Genomic DNA, 12,941 nt, shown 5'->3' with positions numbered 1-12,941 from the left:
TCCACTTCACTGAGGGTTGTCTCTCACGTCAGGTTCATGACCGAGAAGTCGATTGCCCCAAATAAGAACGAAAGGCATAAAAAAGATGTCAACATCGTGTTCCGCATCGCCCTCATATTTTGACAACAATCCTACCCGACTGGCCCACCACCTCTGTGTCCTGCACCGACTCGGCCCAAATCTACACCCATCTCGACCTTCACCGTGACCCCACGGCTCAGCACCACTAATTAGACCGGTCGCGGTTATTATTCTAAGCTTAGAGGTCGAATCTCGGGATTAATGGCCGATAAAGACATCCGTTGATAATATTCCCATCAATAAACGCCCGATGATTGACATCAGGTTATAATACAGGCCTTGTTCCAGTTGTTTAACTGACGTTCGCTGTGTTTAGTCTATGAGAAACCATTCTTTCTCCGCCCACCTATGTATACCCGACGTTGTCCCACCGTGAGGGTAGAAGTAACAGCTTTTGTTTTGATAGACGCAAAGTGTTCACTTTATTATCTAGAGTAGGCCCTGTGATGCCCCTTACGAAAGTTCACGACTAGGCTTGCCCCTATTTATACTCCCTCTTGATATATCACAGATATCATTGGTGGCCTATAAAAGCATGAAAACCATTAAGTCCATGCATGGGCTGGAGGAATTGAGATTTGCAGTATTTCAAATAAATCTAATCATTGCGAGTGACTGATAACTTCTTCCTTTTTTGTATGACTGTACAAATTCACCAGATAGGAGTTAATGATAGATAATCTTTCCTCTTATATGTTTGTTGGGTTTTTTTTACACACCATATTCCTCTCTACCAATGGATACCTGGCAGCATTACGGTGTATAATGATTATGGTAAAACCCTCTGCTAGAGCAGAGGCAAAACTGAAGAGTCTATAACCCTTAAGACCAGCTTATCATTATTATGATTCTGTAATCATTACCTCTTTACACTACAAACCTTAGACCTATATACACTTGTATTGATTTTCACTTCTGCATACTATGTGATATTTTCGAGAATTTCTCTACACAGAGTTACAAGTGATTTGAACATCTCCATAAATGCAAGACCTATGGATAATTTCCCAAAGCATACTCATCCGAGCACCTCGAAGAAAACGGTCATGATATCCAGAGTTACAGTTTGACATTTGATTAGTTTCACAAAAAAAGAGGAAAGTTCCAGGAAGCGCCACTCTAAATTCTCATTAACCATTTCATTACCGTTTGGTACTTTTTTTTCTCTTTCTTTATATTGGTGTCTATCATAAACTTGGATTTGTGTGCAGTGGGTTAAACAAGATATCTTATAGAATTTGTAATGCTCGATTATTATCGCGCAATATAAGATGGAATTATCATGACACTGAGTGGATTTCAGAGAATCCATTTTCTGCCTTGAAGTCAATCCGATGGACAGAAAAAAAAGCGCAATCGTCTTCTATTCACGGAACATTCACTCTATTACCCATAAGTTGAGAATTAAATGTCCAAACAGGTCCACCCTATCAAATAAATGGATGTCCAAACAATTATAACAACAACAACAACAACGGCAATAACACAGGGTAAGGTAAAAGCTTTTAGATTATAAAACTATTTTTCAAATTACTCATAAAATGGTTCATTAAAAACAGCAACTCCAATTCGTGGTAAGAGGCTTACATATCTGTAATAGGTCTCGTTGAAAAAGACTCATACCACTTTGGAGTACTGGAGCAAAATGACTTAGCACAAGAAAAAAAAAAGAAAAGAAATAGAAACCCACCTGAGTATGCCTGCAGACATGTAGCAAGCTTAAAGGGGTTTTGCTCATTACAGCTGCAAGTTGCTGGGCTTCTTTGGTTGCGAGAGTGAAGCAAATAATGCTCCTTTTTTGTCCTCTACTGGTTTTAACATCAATTAACTTCGTCTCCGTTTCGTTTCTAACCTCTCAGGTGCATCGATTGTATCCGCCTAATTGTATCGCGTTAGTGTCACTGTGTAACGAGCTCCGCGATGGTCGTATGCATCCACACCCGAGACACAAATCAAGCTTGAGTGATAGGGAAAATCATCGATGGAGGCATAGATAGAAAGAAAAATAGATAGATAAATGAATGAATGAATGAATGAATGAATAAATAAATAAATAAATAAATAGATAAATAGATAAATGAATGAATAAATAAATAAATAAATAAATAAATAAATGAATGAATGAATAAATAAATAAATAAATTATTAATGAATGAATGAATTGATTAATTAATAAATGAACAAGTGAATTAGTAGACATATAGATAGGATGGTAGATAGACAGACAGACGAATAAACATCAATTTCCTGTCACTATAATTTCATGTGAATTCAGCTATGATTATGAAGCAATAACATTTTGACCAAACACGGGAATCTATTGAATAAATGCCTCAGGCAATGGCGGGGAGAAGAGGTCATAGCCTTGTAACTGTTTTGTACCTTATAATAAACCACAAACGCCTTTAAAGGACAAGTTCACCTTCATAGACATGTGGGTTGAGTGAATGCAGCAATATTAGGAGAACACGTCAGTGAGAGTTTGAAGAAAATTGGACAACCCATTCAAAAGTTATGAATTTTTGAAGTTTCTGCTCAGTCACGGCTGGATGAAAAGACTACTATAGCTTGTGATGTCACATGAGTACAACAATATAAAGAAAGAATAAAGAAAATTCAACATATTTCTATTTTTCTTGCATAACAAAAGAACACTCGACTTCTCTCTTTCAGAAGGCAGGGGGAATAATATTACCCTTAACATACGTCAGTAGCCAGTCGAAGAAATGTGCACTTTATTCAAAAAGTAAAGTTTTGTGAAATTCTCTTTTTATTTTCCTTATATAGTTGTACGCATGTGACATCATACACTGTATTAGTCTTCTCTTCCAGCAGTGACTGCGCAGATACTTAAAATATTCGTAACTTTTGAACGGATTGTCCAATTTTCCTCAAACTTTCACTGATGTGTTCTACTAATATTGCTGCATTCTCTCAATCTTTATGTATATGTGACCGTGCACCTCAAAACGAACATAAAGTCGCACGCACTGATTTTGCGTGAGGACTGAAAATAAGTGAAATGGATCAACCTAGCCGAACTTGACTTTTTTACATTTTCTGAAAGAGCGGGTCTTCTTTTACATTATGCTAAAATTTGGTATCATAAAACGGGCAGGAAAGTGTGTTTTTTAGCAGTTTATCTCGTTACATTTTTGGTAGAATAGTGTGATTAGGAGTGTCTTTAGAATCCCTTTTTCATTTCTGAAAAACCTTGTCCACACTCTTCACTTTCAACTCTAATAACTTTTGAAAGGATAGTGCTACTGCTTTGAAAGTCGGCATTAAGTATGGACAGAATCTGTTAATGAGGTATGCTTAATTTCAATTTAATCTGATAATCCGTTCATTGTTGATACTCTGGTGGTTTACTTCCTGTTTTTTGTCCCATTCGTCGCACAGCCAGCACGGTTTGGTAAAGATTAAGCGCTTGAATAGACACTGTACTTCAGAGCCTCTTTTCTCAGTTCACACTTTTCCTGAGTTTGTGCTTTCTTTCCAATATTTAGATAGGTTAGGAGAGTCCATTTGATTTGAGTTATACATCATTTTAAAGCTTAAAGTCTGCTCTTTCAGAATATGGTCTTAACTAAAAATTCATGTCTGGCGACTTTTTGTTTGTTTTGAGGTGCACGGTCACATATGAAGGTGGACTTGTCCTTTAAAGTGACAAGATTGTTCCATCGCACTCCTCTCTCGGGGTTATAAATGTCTATAAAGATGGTGTATAAATGTTTTGTTTTTTTACCCCGGTAATATATTGGCAAGAGTGCTTTATAAGGCAACGGTGCAATGCACGAACAAACACTTATATGGACAGAGCAATGATAAATGAATAGTAAAAGAAGAGAGATATAAAACGAAGAAATCTGCAGACATCATCATTGAAAATGTAGGACAGAAATCCATAATCATAAGACAAACATCACTTCCGACACACAGGTCTGAATTCTTTACTATATTTGACATCCCCAAATTCTATGATAAGAATATTGCGAAATATACACTTACATGTCATTCGTTGTGTGTATTATTCTGATCTGTTTTTATTGTCTCTTCATTTTGAACAAAAAATAAGTTTGAAAATTGTCTAGATATCATACCCCTAAAAGTGGAAAAAATACGAAAAAGAAAGCCATAACGAACCCCTTGAATTATAGACTATAATCATAAACAAAATGTTACTAGGTTGGATTCATGGTTTTAATATAACAAGACCTACCATGAAAATGGGGAAATCAGAACTTAGCGATACTGAAATTATCTGATCATTCTGTTCTATATAATATACTTTTCTACACTCTTTGCCTATATACTGGCAGAAATCATTTGATGTTTTGGCCATGCGGAAAACGGGGAGTTATCTCATGTTCCTTTTTGAGACGAAATGCGTTTTCCGTTTTTATCTGTCTTCTTTTTCTGCAAGTAGTACAGTTTCAAAACATTTTTGCCGCAGTACACTCCATCTCCTCGTCCCATCTGCAACGGCATAAAGAATTAAGAAAAGAAAGAAAGAAAGAAACAAAGAAATCATAACCCTCTCCTTCACCTTCTCTTCCCCTTCTCTTTCTCATTTTTACTCCATTCAAATCTGGGTAATGAATAGAGTTCTAAATGCAACTCATTGCAACTGGAGTCGCAGTGCAACTTACACCCTGCGCACGTCAGGCCGCAACCGACCGCCAGACAGCGAGCTCACTCTCTCCCCCACCTCCCTTCCCCTGAGCACTGTACGAGGACGCCGCGTCGCACGGACGCCACGGGGAGAGGGGTGAAGAAGCTACAGACGGGGGAGTCCGAGCGAGATCAGTGGTAGATTCCAACGCCACGCATGAGTACGTGACTACATGCTTCTCCTGCTCGTAGCCAAGTGCTCGTTGGTTGGTAGGTCCATGATGTACATAGCGTTACATAATATAACATACATATATACACTGCTAGTAATAAACCACACGTTGCGTCCAATTGAACTACAGTTGTGTAGAAAAAACAGCGTTAAAACACTTAACTTCGCCCTATGAAACACAATAATTATGTCATGATTTCATCTTCATTTTTTTTTTCTCTTAGCCTTTTTTTTTCGGGGGGGGGGGGGGCATAGCTTCTGTTTGTGAACAAAACCGAACAAAATTGAAATACGTATCTTTTCGAAATCCGTTTTCATTGTCCTTAGGGCTGAACTAAACGTATTCTCCAAGTTAACGTGGCATGTTTATTGGCACTGGGCAGGGAAACCAATGGCATCAACTGTTGAAATATCTTTGATTAGTTTTCATGTAACTCTGGGAATTAATTAGAATCACTACAACACTTTTTGTTCTTTCTATTTCAGGTGCCATCATGAAGTACTATTGATAGTAAATGATAATGATGATGATGTAAAAGGACGATAATGATAATAACAGTAACAAAATAACATTAATAATGATAGTGATGAAAAATGAGAGCGATATTGATGAATGACCCCTGTCATACATTCCGTAACCTTTTGCCGACCGAGCCAGAAATCTTGACTATTAAAACGCATTAGTCAGGCTGTAAAGGGGCGTCGGCCCGCGGCTCGCGAGAACACGTTAGAATTGAACAGCATAAAATCCAGTGCAAAAACGCACTTGTTTCTCGAATGCCGACTGAATGCCTGTGTTAATAAATGTTGAGACGTTTGAGATAAAGCGAAGAGGGAAGAGAAAGAAGAGGGAAAGACAGACCTACACACAATAGGCAGGAGACAGTCGTAGTGCGGCTGTGCAAGCACTTTGGAGTAATTAGCGAGTCATTCAGCGACAAAAGAGGCCGATTACTGTCTTCTAAATAAACAGCGGGCTTCTTTCATCCAAGCATCCCGTATTTCAGCCATCAAGTGGCTCTGTTTTTTAAAAAGACTTTTAGGATTCCCGTGACCCCATGGCCCAAAACGCCCCCGGATCCAACTAAACAACACGCCTCCTTTTTGGCTGATGGACTCGGCTCACGCAGATGTTTTTGTTTTCTTCTTCTTTCTTTCTGTCCTTCTTTCTTCCTTTCATTATTTCTTTCTATCGTGTTCATATCCATATAGTCTATCAACCCGAGAGCCTATACGTAGGCCTACATAATAGACACAATCATACTTTCATACATTGTATATTCATACATAATATGAAATGTGTTGCATTAACACATAAACTTTGTAATTCATTATCATAGTAATCGGACATGAAATAAGAAAGTGACATGATTTCGTGAAACAACGATATACGAGCTGGTCCCAGCCACACATACATGAGGTGAGGTTATATATTATTATATACCTGTGTCGCTACTCCATCATGACTATTGGTTATACAGCAAATATTATGAAAATCGTAATTTATCGTCTACCTAATATCAACGGCAACATATTACCATGGTTATGTCATTTAATAGGTATATTTTTTCTTTTTCTCCAATATCATGTGACATTTTAAGATTCAACCATTCCACCATCCTGCTTGCGTGTGTGCGTGTGCGCGTGTGTGTGTGTTTACAGTTTTTAAACTCTATTAAATTTAGGTCAACTCAATAGTGGAACGGTATTTGGCGATTAACCGTTGGTGGCAAACTACTTTCTCAGGGAGGTACTGTAGAATTTAGACTAATTTTCATATTTTTCTCTCATCGTTTAGGCTGACTCTATTTTTGTCATTATAATATACCGAGGGTTTGGGTTCCACCCCATAATGCAGGTCATACGATGCACTTTAAATTGCCACAATCGACAACGAAAAAAAGAAAGAAAAAAGAATACTCCCAAAGAAACAATTATGGGAAACACGAGGATCCTAAACTTATTAGCAAACTGAAGTACACATTGTACAAATAATTCCAAACTTTTAAACGAATGGTTGAACGATTTAATCCTCTTTCCTTCTAATTCGTCCTTGGTTATCTTTTTTTTTTTTTAGTTTTTTTTCGGAAAGAATGGGAAGTACCCCCTTCAAATTTCTAAATATTTGGTACCATTCATTGAGCTCTAGATGTATGTTACTAATGTAATTTGTGTGGAAACTTAATTAATGAATTGAAATGAAAGTAAAATACCATTCATTGAGCTCTAGATGTATGCTACTAATGTAATTTGTGTGGAAACTTAATGAAATGAAATGAAAGTATCCGTACTGATACACAGAAACTTACTAAATAGATAACGACCTTTGATCAACTTTTTAAATTTTATTTCGATTAATGGGTCCTTGAATACGACGTGACGACTTACACAGCAATCATAGACCTTTCCGAAACAATAAGTATCAAGTAAAACGTATCGTGTATCATGTTCAAAATCGTGTAACTTCAAGTGTATTTTGGATTACACTTGTTCATTTCCATCATTTTTTGTAGATTTTTTTTTTTTTTTTTTTTTTTTACGATACGGTCTTGCAGAATAACAGCCGATGGCTGAGTAAGTTCTTTTTTTATTACCGTTTTGATATAAAATGAAAATGACATGAATACCTTCACGGCTGAAAATACGATCATGAATACTTAGGGGAAAATACTTTATTTGTGATCGAGACAGTTGAAGTCCGGATTGTCGAATGACGAAAACTTGAGAAAAGGAAAGGAAATCCGTAACCCATGGTGGAAATAGAAGACAAAACTTTGGTCAGCCACCTTTCCCACCCCAAGGATTATCTAGCGCTAGTTTACTGTCTTGCCGGTCTCTTTTGATATTTCATTTCTGACAATGGGGCCAATTTATGCGACAAATCAGCGTCAGTCAAGATGACGTAACAGTGGTGCCCAAGAAAGAGATCCACGCCGGAAGAAAACCGATTTACAATGGATCTTAGCTGCCTTCGGACGACAACAACTCCGGTGTCGCAAAATGGTTTTGGGGGATTTTCACCCCCACGCCTCCTAGTCAATGGCGACCCCCTCCCGAGGAAGACATCAGGAGGATGTTGTATAGAGCCCACATGAAAGTCGCTGCCGCGCTTTAAGTCCCGTTTGTTCTGCATACCAGGGGAAATTCGGCATCTCCTTTAATCAAGCCCCTTTTCATTGAATATTGGCTTTGAATAATGTCTTGAGGATAAGACTTCTGTCAGTGATACGCACGTGTTCCGAAGGGTTTCGAGTGTATGTATCGCATTCATGATAATCATTTGCATTGTCGGTTACTTACTCTGTTATGCACACCAGGTCAATGCGACTATCGGACGAACGGACGGCTGCTTTGTAGGAATTAATCTACGGACATAAAGTAAAGAATGATGGTAAATTTATCTGGAGCTGTGTTGCCTACCAAACAAGACACACGTGACAAACATTCACGAAGCCAACGTGTAACTCTACCTGAAGACAGATAATTCTTTTATAATGTTTTCATATTTTACATTACACTATATCAAAATTTGTCAAATACTAGCAGTGGCGGATCCAGGGGGTGCGCACCGGGAGCGCGCCCCATTATTATTATTTTTTTTTGCCAAAACAAAATAAATAAAAAGAAAAAAATGGGGGGGGGGGGCTAGTGCGCCCTCTTAAATTTTGTAATGGCGCCCCTCTTTATGGAATTCCTGGATCCGCCCCTGACTAGTGGTTTGCAGAGATAAGGGAGAAGTTCGAGACATTGCAGAATGATTGAAAATACCAGGACCAGCAAAAGGTGGAGAATAAGGAGAAAATGTATTTCATGGGGGGATAATAGGGCAGGAGGATATACATCTACCGTAGACAGGAACTGATATTTAAACATTCACGTTAAAGGGATGGTACAGTATTGGTGGAGATGAGAATTGGCTTTTAACTTTTTGCAAGATACCAAGGAAACACTTATGAAATAGTACAGAGCATACCATTCAAAGAGGAATTCAAAGTTTATATGATGAAAATCGGGTTTGGAATGACTGAAACATCCAAAAACAAAGTAAAACAAAGTGATCGTAAGAAACTGTTGGTCCCACACTTTATTACAATCGCCCTGTTTTGGATATCTCAGCCATTTCAAAACCAATTTTCATCAAATAAACGTTGAATTCCTTTAGGAATTACATGCTCTTTCATATTTCATAAGAGGTTTCTCATCTCACCAAGAAAATGTTAGAAACCTGAAATTAGGTCTCAACCAAAACTATACGATCCCTTTAAATCCATTATTTTGGTAAACCCATTGTGGGCCATGCTATGAATATCTCACCCCCCCCCCAAAAAAAAAAAAAAAAAAACAGTCTTATTCAATTTCGTTGCCTGTGCGTGTATCTGTATGTATGCAAGACATCAAATTTTTTTTTTAATCAAGTGTTGCCTAAGATGATAGTAATAATTCACTGCGGTAATACTCAAGAACAGAGGTCCACTTTACGTAAAACTGTATGCCACATTTCTTATGATAAAACTTGACCACCGCTTATACCGGCGATATGAAAACAATATTGTGTCTTGCCTTTTAAGTGTTAGTATCACGAAAATCGTGATCCCTCTGGGCGACCACCGCTTCCCGAGAGAGTTTTGTGTATGGAATGTGTTTCAGTAGCAGAGCCTTGAGGCCACGAAATTATTGGGCGTCTCCCAGAAAAGTGCACTCAACTTCCGACGCTGCCGGTTACTCGTTCGGTACCGACACTCCTTCCTTCTCCTTCTCTGTTTTTTCTTCTTATTCCTTTCTTCCTCCTCTTCCCGCCAACCTCTTCCTCCTTTTCTTCTTCTTCTTCTCCTTCTCCTCCTTCTTCTTCTCCTCCTCCTTCTCCTTCTTCTTCTTCCTCCCCTCCAGTCGAGAAGTCAAGACCGATTTTCGTATCATGCGCATTGAAGCAGAATCTTGGCGGCAATGATGGCGCCAAAGAAATAACAAGTTATCGTCTGCTCGTGGCGTCTCTTGGTTTTCTTAAAATGAGCTGGTCAAAGCGATCTAAAGCGGATTTCTTATCACAGCGTGGTACATCCTATGACAGGAAAAGTTGCAGATACCAACTCAAACCATGCGTGATAAGTCTCTACTGGATATAGGAAGGATTTGACTTTCATTCTAACAACGCAGGAAGATAAGGAAAACGTGACAAAATAATCCGTCATAGCCCCACGTGTACGTAGCCAAAGTAACTCAAGTTCCATGCCACTGAAGTGTGCCTCTAATGAGTGAAGTAACCTATGCTCGAAGTTTACAACAATGTGATATTCATGGGGGAAACAAAAAATAGATAATATGAATTGTGTATTGATATTGTGAAATAATTTACCTATGACGGTATAAGATAAAAGCCATGAAGCGTGATGACAAAACATGTTTGTATGTATCCCAGTTCTTGAACAATCAATATGAATATGCAAATGACGAAGTTGATAAATGTTATCACTTCACAACTTTCCATAGTAGTTTGTATCCAAAATCTTGAAATTTCCATTCTTTTTTTAAGCGTTGGTTCCAACACAATTATGCAGTCTCAAATGCTAATTATATCTGACTGATCATTATTTTAAAGCTTGCAAAGAGAAATGACGTGATATAGACATTAAAGGAGATGGCTAGTGACTGATCAGTGGGAATCAGTGGGAATGCTGGGGGATGATTGTTCCAATCCTTGTGGGATTTATTTAAGAGTAGGCCCTACATCATATATCTATTGTTGTGTGAAAATTGTTTGCTTCAGAATGGTCTCATATTCAAGTAATGTGCAGTACAATGTTTCCAGGTTAGCATGCCTGTACAGTGACGGGGCGATCGTTAACGGCCGTTATACCCACCCCAATTCCCACTGATCAGTTACTAGCCACCCCCTTTAATTCCAAACAATTTAATTTTCGTTAGTTTTTAGTTGTTGTTTTTTTTTTTGCTGACTATTGTTATGTCAGCTAAAACATTTAAGGTGATGACGTCATCAGCTAAGTCACTTGCATAATCATTCATATCAACTGTTCGAGAACTATTTTTTTTCTTTTACTAAAATTAGCAAAAAAATAAAAACCCCAAAAACAAAAACAAAACCCAAACAAACAACAAAACCAAGAGCGAGATTTCATAACATAGACCCTACTCATTCCCCAGTCTCATTTTGTTATTGCTATATGGCACTTTGCAATTTTCCAAGTTATGGAGATATATATCAATCATGTCTGCAATATTTGTAGCCATAGCAGAGATTCTTTTCCTCCATAATCATATTCTCGTCTTCTTAGTGGGTATCATTAGTACTCTTCTTTTTTTCTTTTTTTTGCCGTCATTTACCTCTTTCGTTCTGCATTTAAACACTTTTGTTCCACGTATTTACCGTTTAGGTATTTCCTTTTCTTTGTAAATTACCGAACTCGGGAATGAAAGTTAATGAAAATCTAATGCTACAATGACATTTCTAGCGTATCCCTGGTTTTACCAACCACAGTTTAGTTATTCTGAGGAGAATGTTTCTTTCATGCATCGAAGCGACAGTCACTTGCATAGTTATGAGTTAGGACACGGATGTGTGTGTTTAATAATGAACGTTTGTTCAAGGTGTTTTCTTCTTCAATTCCCTGTGTGCCTACTGGTCTGTTTTTTTTTTTTTTTTTTGTCTGTTCGATTTCTCTTGCAGCTTTCGGGTTATTTTCGCTTGGTTCTTTATAATTTCCTGTCACGATTCTAAATATAGCGTCTATTTCACTTTTAAGAACCTTAATCATCCAGCGCAGGAGTCGTGAATCGTGAAATCATCTGGCCTTTTCTCTTGTATGCGTTCTTCTTTTCTCATCCTTCATAAAAAGTTTCGTTAATTCTCTCCCAGCCCAAATTCCGTGTGTGCAAGGAGATGGGACGGTCCCATCTCCCTAACAAGGGGAGTGTGTGTGTGTGTGTGTGTGTGTGTGTGTGTGTGTGTGTGTGTGTGTGTGTGTGTGTGTGTGTATTTGTACCGTTTTATGCTCATGGTACACCCAGAATGGGTTGATTTATGAATTATTTGACTGAAATCAATAAAATATCATTGAAAAAAAAGTGTATGTATGTGTGCGTGTGAGCATGCGTGCGTGCGTGTGTGCGTGTATTTTCCACATTGTCAAACTCAGAATCTAGCTAATCACGCTGATAATCGTGGGCTGATTTCTTTTATTGCAACTCTATTCGCGATTGCATCGCATCGCATTGGCTATTATGAAGCTTGGCTGGTTCCTAAAGATCCGAGACGGCTTTGCTCCAATCTTAATCACCTTACAGCAGGATCTGTTGGATAATCTTATCCCTCGATAAACTCCTTCAGGGATTCCAATCGCATGAAATAAGAGTGCGTAAATGCTGCCAAAATATGTCTCTTATCAGCCTCATAACCAAAGAAGAAGACCGCAATTTGCAATGGAGGCGTGTCGGAATGCGGGATGCGTTGGAAGACGACCAAAACTTTAGAGCACTGGAGCTCGGGAAAAGTTTTAAGAAGCCCACAAAGGGAAAGTTTTTTTTTTTCTTTTTCACGGTGGCTTATTTGTTTGTTTGTTTGTTTGTTTTCCTACCAAACTATCTTTTCTAGGTTTTCATGTGAAAGGAAATACAGTAATAATAGTTTGAGATAAGTGTTCATAACCAGGCAAGGAGATAGATTATTAATGACGACGATGATGATGATGATGATGATGATGATGATGATTGTCATTGTTATCGTCATCATCATCACCATCATCTTCATCACCATCATCACCATCATCATCATCATCATAATTGGCACGATGAAGCATACCGTAATTTCATAATGTTAGGGTTTATTCAAGACTATAAACTACATTTTTTTCTTGTTATTTGGTTGCGGCAATTATTAAAAGCATTACCAGTTACACTTGCTGAGTCATGTACAGCTAACATGATACAAAAGTGGACCATCTGTCTCCTCGGAACCTTTTCTGTGAAAGGACATCTTTAGGGGAACGCCAGTGACGTATTT

Source organism: Diadema antillarum, unplaced genomic scaffold, assembly GCF_040938485.1.
Source record: "Diadema antillarum isolate AM-2024a unplaced genomic scaffold, OU_Dant_1.0 scf00000192, whole genome shotgun sequence".
Lineage (NCBI taxonomy): Eukaryota > Metazoa > Echinodermata > Echinoidea > Diadematoida > Diadematidae > Diadema > Diadema antillarum.
This window is presented reverse-complemented; position numbering follows the sequence as displayed.